The sequence below is a fragment of the Sinocyclocheilus anshuiensis genome, unplaced genomic scaffold, assembly GCF_001515605.1.
Source record: "Sinocyclocheilus anshuiensis isolate Anshui unplaced genomic scaffold, SAMN03320099.WGS_v1.1 scaffold338, whole genome shotgun sequence".
NCBI lineage: Eukaryota > Metazoa > Chordata > Actinopteri > Cypriniformes > Cyprinidae > Sinocyclocheilus > Sinocyclocheilus anshuiensis.
In genome coordinates, this window is record NW_015542339.1 from 1,073,602 (window position 1) to 1,093,351 (window position 19,750).

The window sequence follows — 19,750 nt, forward strand, 5'->3', positions numbered from 1 at the left end:
TATATAACATATTAGTTTGTCTTCTATAACAGAATCACAATAAAATTAACGTGTGATTTTTTAATAATTTAATTATTTTGATTTATGTGGATATTGCCATTTTTGATAAATCTATGTAACTTCTAACAAATTGTGTTGCATTGTCATATTATTTTATTAACACTTTATTTATTTTTACTTTTATCCAATTTTCATTTCTGTAATGCCAGAAACTTTCTCATTCTTGTTGTGGTAATGCCTCGATGAATCACAGCATCACACTAAAATGAACATGGTGTGAATTTTAAATAATTTAACTTCTTTTATTTATATTGCCATTTTTAACAAAGCTATGTAACTTCTAACATAAAAGAACTGGCAATTTATTAAAAAATATGCACGCTTTTTTTCTCAAAAATATTTCAAACAAAACATATACATTTACAGAATACAGAAGTAATGTTATTTCAAATTATTATTTTAATTGTTAATTGATTTATAAATTATGAAGTTATTAATGAAGTTATAATTACTAATAAAGTTGTTAAATAAAATTGTTTCAGGTTGACCAGAACCTTTTTATAAAAGTCTTGTATAATCTTTTTAAACATAGTCTGGCTTTAATTACAACACACATTTATTTATTTATAAATTATAGAATTCACAAGGTATTGCATAACAGGAATGGCCCCCTTACATAGTCTTGAGGTATTCCTGAGCTCCTATCTACTGTATAATGAAGTCCAAGGCAAAATGAAATGTGCCCAGGTACATAGCCTTGAGGTACTCACCTCAACACTTGGGTAAAATTATGTCAAACAAAAATTGAGTTGTGCCCCAGTACGTAACCCAGAGGCACTTCTCTGCATCTTGATCTACAGTGATGTTCTACAGTGATGTTTAAGATATTGTAATATATAAAGTGTTTTGAAGTTGAACGAGTGAATGTTCATTGCCCAGGGGAGAAATTCTGAATCGTTTAACTTGCTTCAACTTTTTCATCTCTTGTGCATAGAAGATCTCATGAATTGGTCATGCAGAGAGGTGAGAATGTCACATTCTAAAAAGAGATACTTTTAAAACAGAAGTTACTAACAATCAGTAAATTACATATATAGTTAATTAGCAATGAACTCCATTATTCAGTGCTGACCAAAAATGTTGTTGAAACACAAAAATTGCATTTTTATTATGTTTGTCTCTCTCTCATTCAGGAGCTAATCCTCTTTCCTTATCAGAATTTGAATTCCAAGACGTGAGATCCCATTATTCATAAGAACCGAGTTAAATTAGAATAGTGAGGATGAATTTGCAGTTTGCTGACAGTGTGTACGTGCATTTGGAGGAAGTTGTAGCACTGAGAGAGCATTGCCTGATCATATCTCGCAGCGGCTGCAACAGTATATCTGGACAGATTCCCGCGTTTAGCTCAAGCAGAATTGATCGTAGCTGCATGAATGCTCAAGACCTTGAGTTCTGCACCAGGTTTTGGTCCTATTGCTTTTTTAAAATAAAATATTGTTTATCAGTTCTTGTGATCAGTTATAATGCTTTATTATTTTTTAATTTTATTATTTTATTTTAAGTTATTTTATTTTGTTATGTTATTTTTTTTTATGAATGTGGCTTTGAATGCTGTTGCCATTTGAAATGGCATTTTGAGAAATATTTCCTCTGCCTCATGTCTCAGAGCAGGATGAGGTCAGAGAGCAGAGTGCTCATTTGCCCTCCGCTATAGAGATGTCATCTTCCTCCTCCTATTTTTAGAAGGCTCTGGAATTGCATGTATGTTAAATATCAAAGGGCTGTCCCCTTTTGCTGAAGTTAGGTCATAGCAAACATTGTTTGACAAATTACAGAAAGATTGTCTCGACAATAGTCTCTTGTACTGGCCGGTTGTGAAAATGTGATTGTGAGGTTATATGTGTTTGTCAGTGAATGCAGTCATATACAGGTGCATCTCAAAAAATTTTAATATCGTGAAAAAGTTAATTTTTTTCTTGTAACATTTTAAAAAGTGACACTTTCATATATTCTAGATTCTTTACATGTAAAACAAAACATTTCAAAAGTTTTTTATTTTTTTATTTTTATTTTGATGATTAGAGCTTACAGCTCATGAAAATCAAAAATCCAGTATCTCAAAATATTAGAATATTTACATTTGAGTTTAATTAAATGACCATCCCTCAGTGTAAATCCTGGGTATCGCTTGTTCTTTGAAACCACAATAATGGGGAAGACTGCTGACTTGGCAATGGTCCAGAAGACAATCATTGACACCCTCCACAAAGAGGGTAAGTCACAGAAGGTCATCACTGAAAGGGGTGGCTGTTCACAGAGTGCTGTATCAAAGCATATTAAATGCAAAGCTGACTGGATGGAAGAAATTGGGTAGGAAAAGGTGCACAAGCAACAGGGATGACCGCAAGCTTGAGAATACTGTCAAGCAAAGCCGATTTAAACACTAGGGAGAGCTTCACAAAGAGTGGACTGCAGCTGGAGTCAGTGCATCAAGAGTCACCACGCTCAGACGTCTTCAGGAAAATGAAAATGACTTCTGAAACAGAAACAACATCAGAAACATCTTACCTGGGCTAAGAAGAAAAATAACTGGAGTGTTGCTCAGTGGTCCAAAGTCCTCTTTTCAAATAAAGTAAATTTTGCATTTCATTTGGAAATCAAGGTCTGGAGTCTGGAGGAATACTGAAGCACAGAATCCAAGTCCAGTGTGAAGTTTCTGAAGTCAGTGATGATTTGGGCTGCCGTGACGTCTGCTGGTGTTGGTCTGTAGTGTTTTATCAAGTCCAAAGTCAATGCAGCCATCTACCAGGAGATTTTGGAGCACTTTATGCTTCCATCTGCTGACAAGCTTTATGGAGATGCTGATTTCCTTTTCCAGCAGGTCTTTAGCACCTGCCCACAGTGCAAAAACCACTTCCAAGTGGTTTGCTGACCATTATATTACTGTGCTTGATTGGCCAGTATTGGCCAATTTAATCAAAATTAAAACAAAACAACAACAAAAAAACTTTTGAAATGTTTTACTTTACATGAATCTAGAATATATGAACGTTTCACTTTTTGAAATGTTACAAAATAAAAATGAAAATTTTTTCACGATATTCAAATTTTTTGAGATGCACCTGTAATTGTTTTGAACACTACAAGCCATATAAAACATTTGTGAATCCAGTGCATTAAATTGCATTATATAAAAATGCACCAGTTTACATAAGGATAGATTCATTCACTTTGATTCCACACTTTACAAATCCCTCTATGAGTTCTGGGAAATATACTCATAAATCTTAAAAAAAAAAATAATTTTAAGGCATTTTTTTTGCATGAAATTTAATGCATGCAAGACAATCTACATAAAACAAATGAACAAATCTTAATTATCTTAACAAATAAGAGTATCCATGTTGAAAAAAAAAGGAAAAATCCTTTCAAAATCTAGTCTACAACACGTGTCAAATTCTTAGAAATGTACTCTTATGTTGGTTTAGGTTTTGAAAAACTTTTATACCAATTTTAAGAAAAGTTGAAATTTAATGTAAAATGGGTTTATGTGTTCATCACCATCATCATCATCATCATCATTATTATTATTAAAATATGATGATTTAATAAATAATACAAGAAGTATTAATATATTGTGTTAATATATTAATATATTGTGTGCATCATATGGCGAACAAGTTAAAAAAGCTTTTTAAATAATAATAATAATAATAATAATAATAATTGTTATGTATTTATTTATTTATTTATTTTTGGCAAACAAAAGTTATCTTTTTCAAATATTACAAATATTTTACCAAAACTGCTTTTATTATAAATAATAATAATGATGATGATGTTAAATTTTTAATAAGTTTTGTTTTGTTTTTATTCAGCATTATATCAGTGTAGGGCATTTTTACATTATGCTGACCAAAATATCAAAATTCATTTTAGTTCAGAAACTTGCACATTATAGCAGAGGTGTATTCAAGTCATTTTACAGTGACCTATGTGTGAATTTAATTTCAAAAACTGAATCATAGTCAAACCCCTATACAGTATATCTGCACAACTGTTGAGTCTTGTGTAAATCTAGCTCCTGGTGAATCAGACCTCAAACAGTCATTTTGGGTTAAATACACATTAACTTAATTATTAAAGTATCAAAAAGACTGAGGCCTTCAATCCACTACACACCCCAAACTCCACTCAAGTTCATTTTAAGTTCTTCATTGTATTTTTTTCAGTTTCCCATCTATTTTCAGAACCGATCAAGATAACGTGTTCAATTTGCATAATCTACTTGCCACACTTTTCAAATCCCTCGGGCTAACATCCCACTCCTGTCAATTCACCGGTTTTACAAACGACACTAGCAGCAGCAGGCCTTCATCACATTACAGTCCGTGCTCAAACTGAAAATGTGTGCGCGGTCTTTAGAGGCTAAAATGACACGGCACGACAAACCAACGACGTCTCTTCAGCTCTCATCCTCAGAAGCGCTTGTTATTTCATTATAAACATATTCAGAGCTTCGGGAAGGTTGAAGACTCTGGGGTATCGTGGGAATGAGCAGATGCGGTAATCAAGAGATGTGTGGTTCGCTATCTTGTGAATGAAAATGACTAAATGCAATGAGCGATAGCGTGGCTCAGTACGCCTATTACTGTTAGCTGTTGATAAAACATTCCCAAAGTCGTTTATATCATGTTCAAAATAATCTTTGACATCTTCTACGATATGTATTACCGAAGTGGTTAAGAAAACTGTAACCCTACCTTAACCCTCATTCTTGATCTTGTTTGTCTTGTATTAAATCTAAGGATGCTGCTATTCTCAATAGACATGCTCATCCATGAAGCTCTCAAAGACTCAAATCTTTTATGCAGCTCACATAATCAGTTTGGCTGAACTGATAAACTGTAATGAGAATATTTATGGTTCATTTTCTTTCCATGGGTGAAATGTATTCATTTGGATGAAATGAAATAATTTCATGCACGTAAGCAGGAAACAAAACATCTTTTTATGACTTTTACCCTAAGGACTAAGAATTTCAAGCTCCAAAATGAAAAACAAAAAGCAATATAAAGTAGTCCACATGACTTGCGCTATAAATATGCTATATTCTAAGTATTTTGAAGCTATACAAAAACTTTGTGTGAAAAAAAACCAGACCAAAATTAACATTATTATTGACCAAATCATTTTGTGAATCTGTATTTTTCAGTTAATCTGTTTATGTATTACACAAAACTGATTGATTAATTAACAAATCCAGTTATTAAGTATATATTCAAAAGATAATCATTAAAGAAAACTTTGTATTCTAAGTCTTTTGAAGGTACAAAAAACCTTGTGTGAAAGAACAGACCAAAATTAATGTAAAATGTTGACTGAATCTGTATTTTTCTGTGAATCCGTTTATGCAGTTCACAAAACTGAATGATTAATGAATGAATCAGATTTATGAGTATATTCCAAGTCTTTTAAAGCTATACAAAAACTTTGTGCAAAAGAAAAGGCCAAAATTAAGGTCATTAATCACAGAAAATCTTGACCAAATCATTTTTAATCTGTACTTTTCAGTGAATCAGTTTATGGATTTCACAAAATTGAATGAATCAGTGAGTCTTGTTTTTAAGTATATTCCAAGTCTTTTGAAGTTATACAAAAACTTTGTTTGAAAGATCAGACTGAAAGAACCAAATTAATGTCATTACTCACTGAAAAATTCGACTGAATTGTTTTTGGAGTCTGCATTTGTCATTTAATCATTTTATGCAGTTCACAAATCTAAATGATTCTTTAACGAATCTGCTTCTTTCAGATTCAACTCACTGAATTAGTCATCCAGTCCCAGTAGTTAATAGCTGACTGAATTAATTTCAGATCAATTCTAATTTAAATCACACTTTGCCTTCCACGGAAGAAAGACATAGGGTTTGCACGACATGAGGGTTAGTAAATGATCTTCATGAATTTTCATTTTTGGACGAACTAAGCTTTTAATTTTAGATCCTAAATGATATTTTTTTTTTTCATGAAAATGTAATAACCTGACTTTTTTTTTTCTCCAATATTTTCATAATTACCATTTTCACATTGATGTTGGCCAGATTCTTCCTCATCATGGGTTTGTTTCAGCATGTGGCAAAGTGTTTAATTAATTTGCTTGGCTGGGTTTTCCTGAGCGAGACATTTTGCCAGACTGTCCCACAGGCTTCTGTGCTTATGACGCGTATAACAGATCATCAAACAAACATGATTCACATCCATTAATGTCACTTCCTTTTGTTATATGTACTTACTTCCCTTTCAGAGCATCATGGGAAGGGAGGGATATATATATATATATATATATATATATATATGACTCCAACCTCCAAACAGACTGTGTTGAATGCGGTTTTTGCCGTGTTAAGTGACATGCGTGCCAGCAGCATTAGCTAATCGTCATCTAGGTCACTCATTGGAATTGTGGGTAATGTGATTTGATGACTTACTCAAGCAGATAAATACAGCTTCGTTTTGAATCCGTTATGAAGTATAACATACAATGTTGGGAATGGTTATTTCCTGTCCTGATTCCCATGAGTGGTTTGGTGTGGTACCGTCAGTGTTTTGTGACAGTGAATGTGGCTCACCATGACTCACCCCGCTTGGACTTGACATTGTGATGAGCGACACCGATGGCTGATCTACAGTGCCTTCATACGCACACTATTGGGCTTGCTTGGTTTTGCGCAGTAAAGCCTGCTGGGGCCTGATTGCTCTGAGAGGCAGTGGCCTGTAAACGCAGACGACCACAGGGAGGGTAGCTCCCATGAAAGACAGTCTGCTGTTCATCACTTAGTCAGAGATGTGGGGTTCAGCTTGTTCACAAACATACGGCGGTGCTCTTTTGCTGTGACATCTGCAGCCGTTTATGATGAGTTGCAGCATTTAACCTTTAAAACGTTCTCACTGACAATTTGTTGCTTGTATTCTCTTCAGAAACAGATTGTTCTGTAATTTACAGTTAAACGTCTTTTTATAGACAAGAATAATATCGTTCTTAACTCCATGGGACATTTATTGCTGTATGTTGTCGAAGCCATGCAGGAAAACACAATTTCGTAACAGAGAGTTGAGATTAGCATAACCACATTAGCAGCTGTTGGTATATGCAGACATAGATATACATACATAGATGCCTCATTAGCAGCTGTTTCTATGGGCGGCTATATGTATGTTGTCTGTCATTCTGGAATGGTGAAAGACTGTCAAATATATATATATCTGCAAAAGACTTTGCTAAACTAACACAATACAACAAAACGAAGTCGTTCGCTAATGCGACATTAAAAAGTTACCATTTTATAATCCTGTAATATTGAGTTAATACATATTAAAAACACCAACACATTCTTACCTGTGAGAGTTTATCCGAAGACTGACATGGAAGAGAAGAAATTGTTGAATAAAGTTGTTACTTTTGTTTTCTTTGCACACAAAAAGTATTCTCGTAGCTTCATAAAATTACGGTTGAACAACTGATGTCATATGGACTATTTTAATGAAGTTCTTACTACCTTTCTGGTCCTTGAACGTGTCGTGTTGTGTTGCTGTCTATGCAGGGTCAGAAAGCTCAGATTTCATCAAAAATATCTTAAAGGGATAGTTCACCAAAAAAAGAAAATTTGATGTTTATCTGCTTACCCCCAGGGCATCCAAGATGTAGGTGACTTTGTTTCTTCAGTAGAACACAAACGGAGATTTTTAACTCAAACTGTTCCAGTCTGTCAGTCATATAATGTCAGTGGATGGGAATCACAGCTTTGAGAGTCATAAAACATACACAAAAAAAACCTAATTAAACCCTGCGGCTCGTGATGATACATTGATGTTTAAAGATACAAAACGATCGGTCTGTGCAAGAAACTGAAAAGTATTTATATTGTTTTTTTACCTCTGATGCACTGCAATGTCTGAACTGTCCTGAGCGCGTACTCGACAGCCGGCGCGTGATGCGTTTTCTTCTTCTTCTTCTTGCTTTACGGCGGATCGCAGACTTATAAGTGCATTACTGCCACCTATCTCTCAAATGGACCATTGAAACTCTATCTACAATCTCAATTGGGAGTGTCAATGGTCCATAACCAAATAACAGCTAGCTCTCTCAGATGTTATAAATGTATGTAACCAAAGTGACACCCTAGAGAAACAAGTGATAACGTTTTTTTTTTCTTTATTCCCCACTGTAAATCTGCAGGGTTTTGTATGCAGGTTCAGTCAGTGCTACCTTCTTCCATTTTGCTAACATTTCAAGATGCCAATTTCAGTAATATCCATCAGGTAAGCTATAGTAGTACATTTTAACAGTACTGTACATTGGACCATGTTTTTTTTTTTTTTTTTTGAGAAGTCATATTTTTGTGGACTTATGTTATAGATGCTATCTTAAAATGTAAATGGATACAAGACATCCTTAAATATAATTAGTTTTACTTTTATCGCAATAGTTTAAGTTCTGAGTTAAGTAAAAGTAGCAAAGTTTACAACACACTCTATCTCTTCAAAACCCCCACTCTCTGAACCTGAAAAAAAAAATCACTTTCACAATCTTTAATTACTAGAAACTGTCTGATAGTCGACACAGATACTAAAGCTTGACACTTCCTACAGCTCAATACATTTGCCTCGGTTCATTTATCTGGAGATAAATGAAATAACTGGGAGAGTGTCTGCAGTGACCAAAACCAATGTCAGGCTCAGACAATAAATGTCTACAAAACTAAATTTATGGACAGGCTATCTCCTCTAACTTTCGCTGGCACTATCACACTCTTTATCTTTCCTGCATTGGTCTGAGTGTATACTTTCAAAGGTAAATTATTACCAACAAATATTTTTGATTTAAGATTTAAATCTTTCTGATTTAAAGTTATGCTGTGCAACTTTTTGCACTGAAAAATGGCATTATTTCTTGTGTTGTATGAAAACAGTTTAATTTTGTAGTGGATTTGATTAGAAGTTACATCGTTACGCCAGTAGGTGGCGACAAATGACTGTCTAATGAATCATTGAATCATTCATTGAACTGATTAGTTAAAAAAATGTTTTGGATGGAAACAATTTATGGCACTGTTTACACTAGTGCTTTTTCATTTTAAAACGCTGATTCTCGTCTACACTGCATTTCAGAAACTCTCTCAGGCCACACTACACAACGAAAATGCATGTCACATGACCATTCATGCAGGTACAACCATAGATATGTATAGGTAGATTCCATATTGTTTAGATGGCAGACACATCTACGCAGAGGTGGGACCAAGTCATTGTTTTGCAAGTCACAAGTAAGTCTCGAGTCTTTGCATTTAAGTCTCGAGTCAAGTCCCGAGTCAAGACAGACAAGTCCCAAGTCAAGTCCCGAGTCAAGACAGGCAAGTCCAAGTCGAGTTGCAAGTCCTCAGCTTTAAGATTCAAGTCTTAAACAAGTCATTAGTGATTTTTGCCCAAATTAGTGTCTCAGTATTAATGACCATATCAGGTTACACTTTACTTGAAGGGGTGTGCATAAGACTGGCATGACACTTTCATAATCATGACATGACACCTACACAATCATGACATGACACATGTCATGAATATGAAGGTTTTTTATGCATGTTTATGACAACTGTCATTAAGTGTCATTCGCGTCCAAGTCAAGTCTCGAGTCAAGTGACTCGAGTCCACACCCCTGCATCTACGTGCTTGGAGCGGTAGAAAGGGGAATCTACCTATACATATCTATGGGTACAATAATGAGCATAGTGTTATTATTTACACGGTCGTCAAGGATACGCAAAGCAAATGTGGGCAGCCACGACATCGTTTTCAAAAGTCTCCGTTTTGGTCCGTTTACACTAAAACACAACCCTGAAGGTTTCAACCTAAAACGGGGTCTGCAGCGTTGTCAAAAGTCTCCATTTTTGAGGGTCGAAAACGCCAGAGTAGTGTAAACGACAGGCGTAACCGAAGCGAAAGTTATGCGTTTTAAAACGAAAACACTAGTGTAAACGTAGCCTATGAGATAAACTTTGAATCATTCTCTACACTGATTTGTTCAGAAAGCAGGTGACTGATTTAAGCGAATCATTCTCTGACACTGAACTGTTTGATTCGTTCAAAAACGCTGAAGACTTCTTTTTTTTTTGTCTGCAGAACAAAAAGACACATAACTGGCAACATTGAGTCTAAAGTGTAAGTTACTCAGTATTTTATTGTACTTATTGGAGTTTTATGTAAATTATTGCTTGATGAACATTGTTTGCATTAAGCGGAAAGTTTGGCTAAGCTACTCTTTTGTTGTTATTTGTAAAACACTTCAGCTATTGTTCTTGTTATTTTCAGAAACTCGCTGTGCTCATCTTCCTATCTCAACCCAAGCTCTACAGCACTATTTTAATTTTGTTAAAGTAATTAATAAATTAAGTTGAAAGCTATCATTCACAGAGGGGTTGCCATTGCATTTATGAGGGTTTAACCCTCAATTGTCATTGGGGACAAATTTGGGCAAAATCCCTTTTTTTTTTTTTAAATAGTTTTCTTAATCTGAGCGGTTAAAGACTTGGCTACTTTTCGTAAGTTTGCCACCTGAACACACACACAAAAAAAGAGGACTCGATTCAACAAAGTTAAGTGGTAAAAAAAAAAAAAAAAACTCCTTCATTTGTCATTCATGCCCAAAAGTGGGCACCCATAGGAAATGAATGGGCAATACTAAAATTCAAAGAATTATTTTTTATTTGTCCAATAAAAATCTATAAATCCAACACAATGCAGGTCATACATACACATAAATGAAGTGCTGAGTCTATACAACATTCTCAATGTGGCAAACACTTAACACTCACACACACTCTCTCTCACACACACACACACACACACACACACTTCAAATTCAGATCACAGTCCTACTGCAAGATTTGTTTATGAAAATGTCAAAAAAAATGTCTGAAACAGGCTACTTGTTAGGTTTGTTGTTTATTCTTACTTGTTTGGCACCATTTGGTTCCATTTGACTGTTTTGAGTTATTGAAATTTGATGTTTTTTGTTAGAAATAAATGATTACTCTATCTCCTACTTTGTCTTTTCCTTATAGATTTTTTTTTTAATTCTACACTTTTAATTTGTGATAAAATCTAAAACTTAAGAGGTTAGGTTCATTACAACAATGGTTTATTGATTTCAGCCTATATGCAGCCATTGAGTACTACAGCCAAATAGTGGCTATTGATAGTTTTGATATTTTGATATTTTTATACCATCATATGTCGCCAGATGTTACCAAACTCACCAAAATTGTAGGTTTTGGCTGTCTGAACTTACTGGAATGATTTTTTTTTTTTACTTAAGTATAAGAAATATTAAATATAACATCAAAATAAGCATATTTTACGTTAAAAAAAATCTGGTACTTTTAGAGGTAAATAAATTTAAAAAACACCAAAAATCACAAAAAACTGCATAAATTGATAGTTTTTATTTTCTCGAAGACAGTGAAATTACATTTATTTAAAAAACAAAATCGGGATCACAGCTGAGACCTTCGTGCCCAAATTTGTCTACGAAGGACAAATTAAGGACTGCTATATGAAGGATGCTTGAGGGTTAAAAAAGGATAAAGATAAAGAGCACACTATAAATGTACACACTGTATCAGGAAGCAAAGCATGTAATTAGTGTTAACTACAGGAGATGCAAAGAGGACAGACTGGACTGAATGTTTCCAGTGCTACAATGCATTGTTATTGGCAGAGAATATTTGTGTCCTTTATATTGTCATTTGCATAGGACATAGCTTATATAAATTTTGGATTTGCTTGTCTTTAATTAGCAGTTTAGTAATAGACTATTATATTGCACAGACTGATTAACAGTCCGACATTGTGTAAAACATGCATTTACACAACAAATATATAAAATTGTTGTATATCTTTATCAACATTATATTGACTGTCAGCCTTGTGCACTATATGTACATCTGTTGATGTCAAGGTGTCGAGGCAGTTTTATTATAAGCTATTACTGGTTTATTGACTGTGGAAGGTGAATGGCGCCAAAAGTCTTTAAATGGAGTGAGTGAAATTTGACCGTGTCAATGGTCACTATTTGTCCACATTAACGTGTCAATTTTGAATGCATTTCTTTTTATTTGTGGAGACCCGCACATTGTGGCCATGTTAAGGTGTTAGTTTTCGCAGCGTTTCTGTAGTTCGTGTAAAGATGCACAGTTTCACCATGTTATGACAACAAATTTGAAAGTGTCTCATTCTGGCCATGTTCAAACATGTAATACATTATAAAGCAGAGTCACGTCTAGATTTACCCACATATTAATCCTTTCTTTAATTTATTGTTTCATTGCTTTACTGATATCTATTGTGCTAAGTAAATTAATGAATGTTACAATGTAAATTAAGACTTTCCTATCTGAGAAAGAACATTGAACTAAACTATTAAAAAGGACATGACAAATCATGACATAAGATTGACATCACACACAATTACCTACTACGCATTTTCCCTAATGAACAAATATAATGGGCCCTATTTTAACGATCTAAGCGCATGGTCTAAAGCGCACGGCGCAATTGCGCTTAGGGCGTGTCCGAATCCACTTTTGCTAGTTTAAGGACAGGAAAAATGGTCGGCACGCCCGGCGCATGGTCTAAAAAGGTTGTCCCTATTCTCTTAATGAGTAATGGTTGTGTTTTGGGCATAACATGCAATAAAACAATCAGAGTCTCATCTTCCATTCCCTTAAAAACCAGTTGCGCTCGGGCCATGGCGGGTTCGCTATTTACATGGCGGAATTTCATTTTAAATTTTTAGAGTGCTGCTGCGCATCCCTGTGTGCATAATAAGCAAAGTGTACGTGCGTTGTGCACCCGTCTATAGGCGCATATTACTAACGCGCTCTTTAAATAACAACAAAAAATATTGCGCCAGACTTTATAACAGGTTTTTGTTGATCAATGGCACAGTCTATTTCAGTTGCCTCAAAATAGCAACGCGCCAGCAATGCGCCTGAACACACCTCGTTTTCAGACCAGCACACCCATGGGTGCACAAATGGGCGCAAATGCATTTGCTATTTAAACAACGTGGCACAGGACGTGAAAATGACAACTGCGTCAGGCTAAAACTAGCAAAAAACACGTGCGTCGCACCTGGCGCCACATTGCGCTAGGTATATGATAGGGCCCCATGTCTGATGTTTATGTACATGTATACCAGTGTGCCATTAGGACATCTGTCATGAATACACATGGCCTCTGATGTGTTATATACATATATACCAGTGTACCTTTGCATCACATATGCAAATATAGTCTCAAATACAGCAATTTCATTGGCTGCTGTGTGTGTTGTTACATTAACCTGGACTAACAGTGCTGACAATGTTAAATTTAACTCTTTCTGTTTAATGACTTTTGGCGCCATCTGCTGTCCATAATATGTACATATGTGCTTCTGTTTATGTCAAGGAGTCGAGGCACTGTTTTTATATGTCTGGCTTATTGATTTGTGTGTAAACCCTTAAAACCGTTTTTTATACTAAAGCAGTTTTTATAGACTGAAATATTTCTAGATATTTGGGAATTTGGAGATTCTAACATACTGCTGCTTGGTCATTTGACAAAAGAGTTTTAGTTCTGCCTTGTGTCCATTACTATATGTACCAACAGCCTAAATCAGGCCCGGATTGGCTAATCGGGAGCACCGGGAGGATTCCCGGTGGGCCGGTCTGTATTTTTGGCCACGAAGGCCGGTGTTGTCATGCCACTAGGTTGAAATATGGATGCTGTCTGCCTGCACTCATAGCAGCCCCAGTCTTTTTATTTATTATTTTCTTGCAGCCCATATTATTATTTTCACTAGACCATATCAATAACAAATTCTCAATTGATAATTAATCATTCTTTTTGCGCAAATCATTGTTTAATTTGTGAACTAGCCATTTGAGGAAGGCTTTAAGACCAAGTGGAACCCTCTGCCGGCCGCTCACGCTTCACAGCGAGCGGGACTCGCGCTTGCGGCAATTACCTTACCGTTTTGATTTTGCCAAATCAGTTTAGGTGAATGCAAAGAACTTATTGATCATGAGCCCAACATCCAGCAAGGCAGGAAATCTATTATTTTTTGCATTCAATCTATTATTTTTTTCATTCAATCTACCTGAGGGAAGACGTCTTTCATTATAAGTTAATGCTGTTAAAAATAGAGAGAAAAAGAAATACATGCGTGATACAGCATACTGCAGTACTGAATACTGCATGAGCATCTTGAAAGGAAGCTTGTGAAGGGCCCGGTTCAAGACACGCAGATCCAAGATTGGTCTTAACCCACCGCCTTTCTTGGGTACAATGAAGTAAGGGCTGTAAAACCCCATCTTCATATCGGCTGGAGGGACCGGCTCTATCGCATCATTCGCCAGTAGGACTGCGATCTCTGCACGCAAGACAGGGGCATCTGCCGCCTGATCCGAGACTGGCCAGTCCACAACTCCCCGTCCCCTCTGGGGACCCAGAGATAGAAGAAACTGCTCTTTTGTCGAGGTTTTGGGTACCTTTGACCGTGAAGTCAGTGGCGGGGAAACAAGAAACAAAAGATTATCCGCCCAGCGCTCCTCCGGGGGAGGGAGTGGTGCGTTCACCATCTCCCGAAGAGCAGCTTCCTCCATCTCTGGGTCGCCCGTCTCAGGGCCTCTTGCTCTTCCGCTTGCCACCAGGTTTGTCGGGGGCCTGGACGTGCTCCACGGCACTGCTTTGCTGGAGGCTGCTGCGTTTGCTGCGCGGGAGCGGGAGTGGGAGCGGTGGCAGGGGGCCGCCCTCGGCGACGAGCAGACTGAGGCGCTGCCGCCGGTGGCCGGGTGGAGGCAGCAGCTGCACGCCGGGGCAGGATGTGTTTGATGGCCTCGGTTTGCTTCTGTGTGGCGGAGAACTGCTGGGCGAAGTTCTCCACTGCGTTGCCGAAGAGGCCGGTCTGGGACATGGGGGCATTTAGGAACCGCATCTTATCAGTCTGCCTCATGTCGGCCAGACACAGCCAGAGATTGCGTTCCTGGACCACCATAGTGGACATTGCACGGCCCAGAGAAGAAAGGCACTGGGGTGGGGCCCTGAGAACCAGTGCGAGCCACCCCGAGAAACCAATCGTCCAGCGAGTGTTCGGGACGTGGTGGAGGCTTCCACTCGAGCCCAACCCTCTCGGTGGCCCTGGCAAGCATAGCCACCATTTCCGGATCCGTATTCGGCATTGCTGGCCGCCCAGAAGGTGGCAGCGCTGCCGGATCATCATCTCCAGAAATGTCTGGCTCAACCTCCGATGCAGCTATTGACATCCAATCGTTGGGGGAGCGCTGAAGGATACAAGTGGTACCCCACGAGAGGGTCCAGCCTGTTCCCTGGGTAGCTCCACTGGCTGCGAAGTGCCGGTGGAAGGAGGTGCCCTCGGAGGTTGGTTCCTCGGAGGGGAAATCCTCACTGTCACCGTAAGACCAGTCCGGCTACTGCCAGAAGTAGTGCCCCCCTGGATCCCTAGATCTAGGCAGAGGCACGGGCACCCCGCCACTTTGCAGGAAAAGGAGCCTGGTCCGCAACTCCGCGACGGTCATTTTCCCGCAATGAGAGCAATACTCGTCCACAAACGCCGCCTCAGCGTGCTTAACGCCCAGACATGTGAGGCAGCGATCGTGATCATCACCCGGCTCCAGGTAACGACCGCATCCAGAAACGCACAGGTGGAAGGGCATCTTTGAAAGACGCATCTTTAAAAAGACGTCCACCCGTGAATGTTCTTTTTGAAATTCTAAAACTCTTTTAGTGTGCTGAAGCGCACAGGGGAGATGGCCGCCTGCAACACAAACAGGGGGTAGTGCAGCCTGATGTGTGCAACCCACTCGACACGGGAAGAACCACCGCCGCTGAAGCGTCGTACCGCCAGCACCAGAGCTTCCCAAGAGCGCGCTGAACTTGAAAAGCTGAGTATGTGTTGCACCTGCTGACTAATTATACTCACGCTGCGATCAGCGGCAGCTGGATGCAATCATCGGATGCCAATGTGTATTGGCTCGTTTAGTCTACACTCGAAGTGGATTGGTCTCTCTAAGCGAGATCCCAATTAGTCGGTCATTACCGACGTGACGTCAAGAGTGACCGACTGAAATGGAACACACTCTGTTTAACAATAACTAATCAAGCTTGTTGAAATTTTGTCACCTGCATGTTTGTTTCCACCTGAGAAATGTTTCCCGCTTTTTTTGAGTGCAATGGCAACCATGTGTATTGGCTTTAGTACAATTGATACTTCCTTCTTATTCTGAAAAATGAGGCAGATGGCCATTAAGCAGTACAAAACTGCATGAACATGTCCTCAGCAGTTAGCAATAGCTGTTTTAGTTTGCTAAAGCTAAAGCTTGTCACTATTATGGGTAGTTCTACATATTTATTGACATCATTTGGTCTCAAAGTGTTTTTGTGGTCTGTTAACAGATGTTTTATGTAACCTGTTATTGTCAGCATTGTCTGTTAGCCTAAACAGCCTTTTTAATAAACTGATTTGCAATTCTGTTTACGTGAATCAAAATTGAAATGTAAGATAAGGCGGTGTCAATAATTTTGCCAAAAAAAAATACTTTCAACCTTTAGGACTACACTAGAATACAGCCTCAATTCTAACAGAAATGGACTAAAAACCACAAAACTGATATAATTGTGTCTTTAGGAGGCATATTCAGTGAATCCGATTAAAATAGCTTTTACTGAGATGTTAACCTCGGCTCTCAGCGCAGTAGTTTGTGTTCAGCAGTCTCTAGCACTCATTATTGTGCCTTTTTGCTGTTTACTTCCCGCATAATGGCCATTATTCAGCGTAATTCTGCCTTTCTAGATGACTTGCTTTGTGGCTCCAAGATACAAGATCAAGAAGGGGAACCACAATGCGTTCTGTCATTCTGGCTGCAGGGGCCTGTCGCTTTGAGTTTGAGGTCTGCGTATCATTTAAAAGAACATCCAACCTATTCTCATCTCTTCAGCACAAACCTTCAGTTTTCATATAGTCAAAGTCTTACACCTGACCCTCAAAAAAGACTCTTCTGTGTGTAAGTCATATTTTATTGTTGCTGAAAATGATCTAACTTTTTGATATTTCAAACCAGTTTTATTCATTATGATGTCACAATATACAGTGGTGTTTATATGATATTTCAAGATACTCAAAAGAATACCTTCAAATAATTATGGTAGCAATACCTTCAAATATGTTAGATGTCTAAAAACTAGCGCTGTCTTTGGGTAGACAGCGAATCGATTCAATTCATGATTCATAGGTTTTCGATTCGATTCAAGAATGATTTTTGCAAATTAAGAACGATTCAAATCGATTCAGTTCGATTCGATTCGATTATAATGATTCGATTCTGCATTCTTTAAGTGCATTCAAAGGATTATTTAAATGATTCCCCTAAATTCTTTAAATGCTTAGTCCGGGGGCAAATTACACAGCAGCCTTTATGGTTAGAGAACCATGGGTTAGAGAAAAAAGAACAAACAAACACTTTTGTCCTTTGTTAGATGCTAGTTTAATGATGCTATGGCATGACATATGTAGAAATTTATGTAAGCCAAGACTTTAAAAAATAATTTTAAAAAGTATTATGTATAGGCTAACATTTTGTCACACCAGGGGCATAGCCATCATTTCAGAAGTGACAGAAATGTCAAATACAATAATTTTATGTAATTCTTTTCTTATATCTTACTTTGAATTTGCTATAAGAAATCAAATACACTTCTGGACAATAATCAAATCATTTGTAATCTATATATTTTTTCCTAATGGCAATTTTATTATTGTTTTATATACTACAAACAATTATTTAAATTTTCTGCACAGAATATGTCAATTAGCACTGCATCATTCATCAATTTTATTTATTTATTGTGTTTATTGTCTTAATGTTTCACCAGTTCATTCTGCTTTTTATTCAGCTTAGCTGCAGCAATAGATGCCTTTGTCCATATTAGGTATTTCCTGGCACGTCTTAAATTCTATGAGCGCGAGATCACTTCTCTTTCAGTGCGAAAACTTTTTTATCTAATTTTCATAAAATAAAATGCTGTAGTATTTAACGTTTCCTCTCTATCGGCGAATAATGAAAAAGAACAAACAAACACTTTTGTCCTTTGTTAGATGCTAGTTTAATGATGCTATGGCATGACATATGTAGAAATTTATGTAAGCCAAGACTTTAAAAAATAATTTTAAAAAGTATTATGTATAGGCTAACATTTTGTCACACCAGGGGCGTAGCCATCATTTCAGAAGTGACAGAAATGTCAAATAAAATTATTTTATGAATGTAATGAGCGCGAGATCACTTCTCTTTCAGTGCGAAAACTTTTTTATCTAATTTTCATAAAATAAAATGCTGTAGTATTTAACGTTTCCTCTCTATCGGCGAATAATGATTCTGAAAGAAAATGCGCCCGATGTCTGTTTGCTATAGCAACAAACGCTACTTTCATGCATCTGATTATCAGATAAACCTCGCGCTCTTATTTCAAGGTTGTTGTTAATGCTGTGGTTATTTTAAGAGTTTCCTTCGTACATTCGGTTCAATGATATTGTTAAAACACATTTATCATTCAATGGAACTGTGCGTATGCTTTAGACACTTACATTTTTGCTCCGTCGGAATAAATGAGCAACCTACGGCTGCTCAGGTAATGTCGTCGGTATGACCGAGAGCCATTGAAAAACTACAGAAAAGTAAAACTACTTCACTTTAGCATTACTGGCCACGAGTACTAAGGAGCGATCACTCATCAGCTGCGTCAGTGATACGAACTGAGCGCGAGCGCAATCCTGTGACAGTCACAGGCAGTAAATAGTGGAACGTGTGAAGGAGAGATGCGAGGCACGAACACTGTTCAAGGACTCCATTAATTTGGGCTTGTAGCAATTTAATGTGTATATATTTTGAAAGCATTGAATCGCTATAGAAATCGCGATTCATTCAATTCTTAGCATTTTATATCGATTACTGTCCGAAATCGTCGATTCACGGTTCAAAAATCATGTTTCAAGATCGATGCATATGCATCGTCGGGGTTTGTAATCGATGCATCGATAAAACGAGTGAATCGTTACACCCCTACTAAAAACACTACAATGTCCAAAAACCTCCACAGTATTACCATGGTCCAAAAATGATAAAACATGGTATCACCATTGTTCATGTATGAAAAACTATGGTAAAACCATGACAGATGTGCAAAAAGTACTTTAAAATATACTGAATGGTACTGAAATTCGTGTACCATGGTTTTTATGCAGTACTTCCAAAAATACCATGATTATACCATGGTACATTTCCAAAATAATGTGATAGTAGTAGTACAATGGTGCTTTGTTGTAAGTGATGATATTGTCCAAAAAACACCATGGTATTACCATAGTAATATATCAGAGAAACCATGGTATCACCATGGTATATTTTGTAATTGTCTCAATTGGCGAAATGTTGTAGATTTTGGATCTAACACAATAAATAGCTGTCAGTCAGCCCATTTTATTCAGGATGATGTCACCATGACTAAATTAATACTGTATCTATATATAAACAATGGTATTTCAAGATGCTTCAAATCACTATGGTACTACCATGGTAGATGTACAAAAAAAAAAACTCTATGGTACAACACCCCCCCCCCCCCCCCCCACAAA

The 19,750-nt window shown here is 37.2% G+C and overlaps 1 protein-coding gene across 1 annotated transcript in view; it reads left to right on the plus strand.

The window, feature by feature from the left end:
* The window catches only part of LOC107691200 (glutamate receptor-interacting protein 2-like), a gene marked incomplete at its 3' end in the record, with an annotated part of 182,055 nt that overhangs the window by 843 nt on the left and 161,462 nt on the right, over nt 1-19,750 (plus strand). The window lies entirely within an intron of this gene.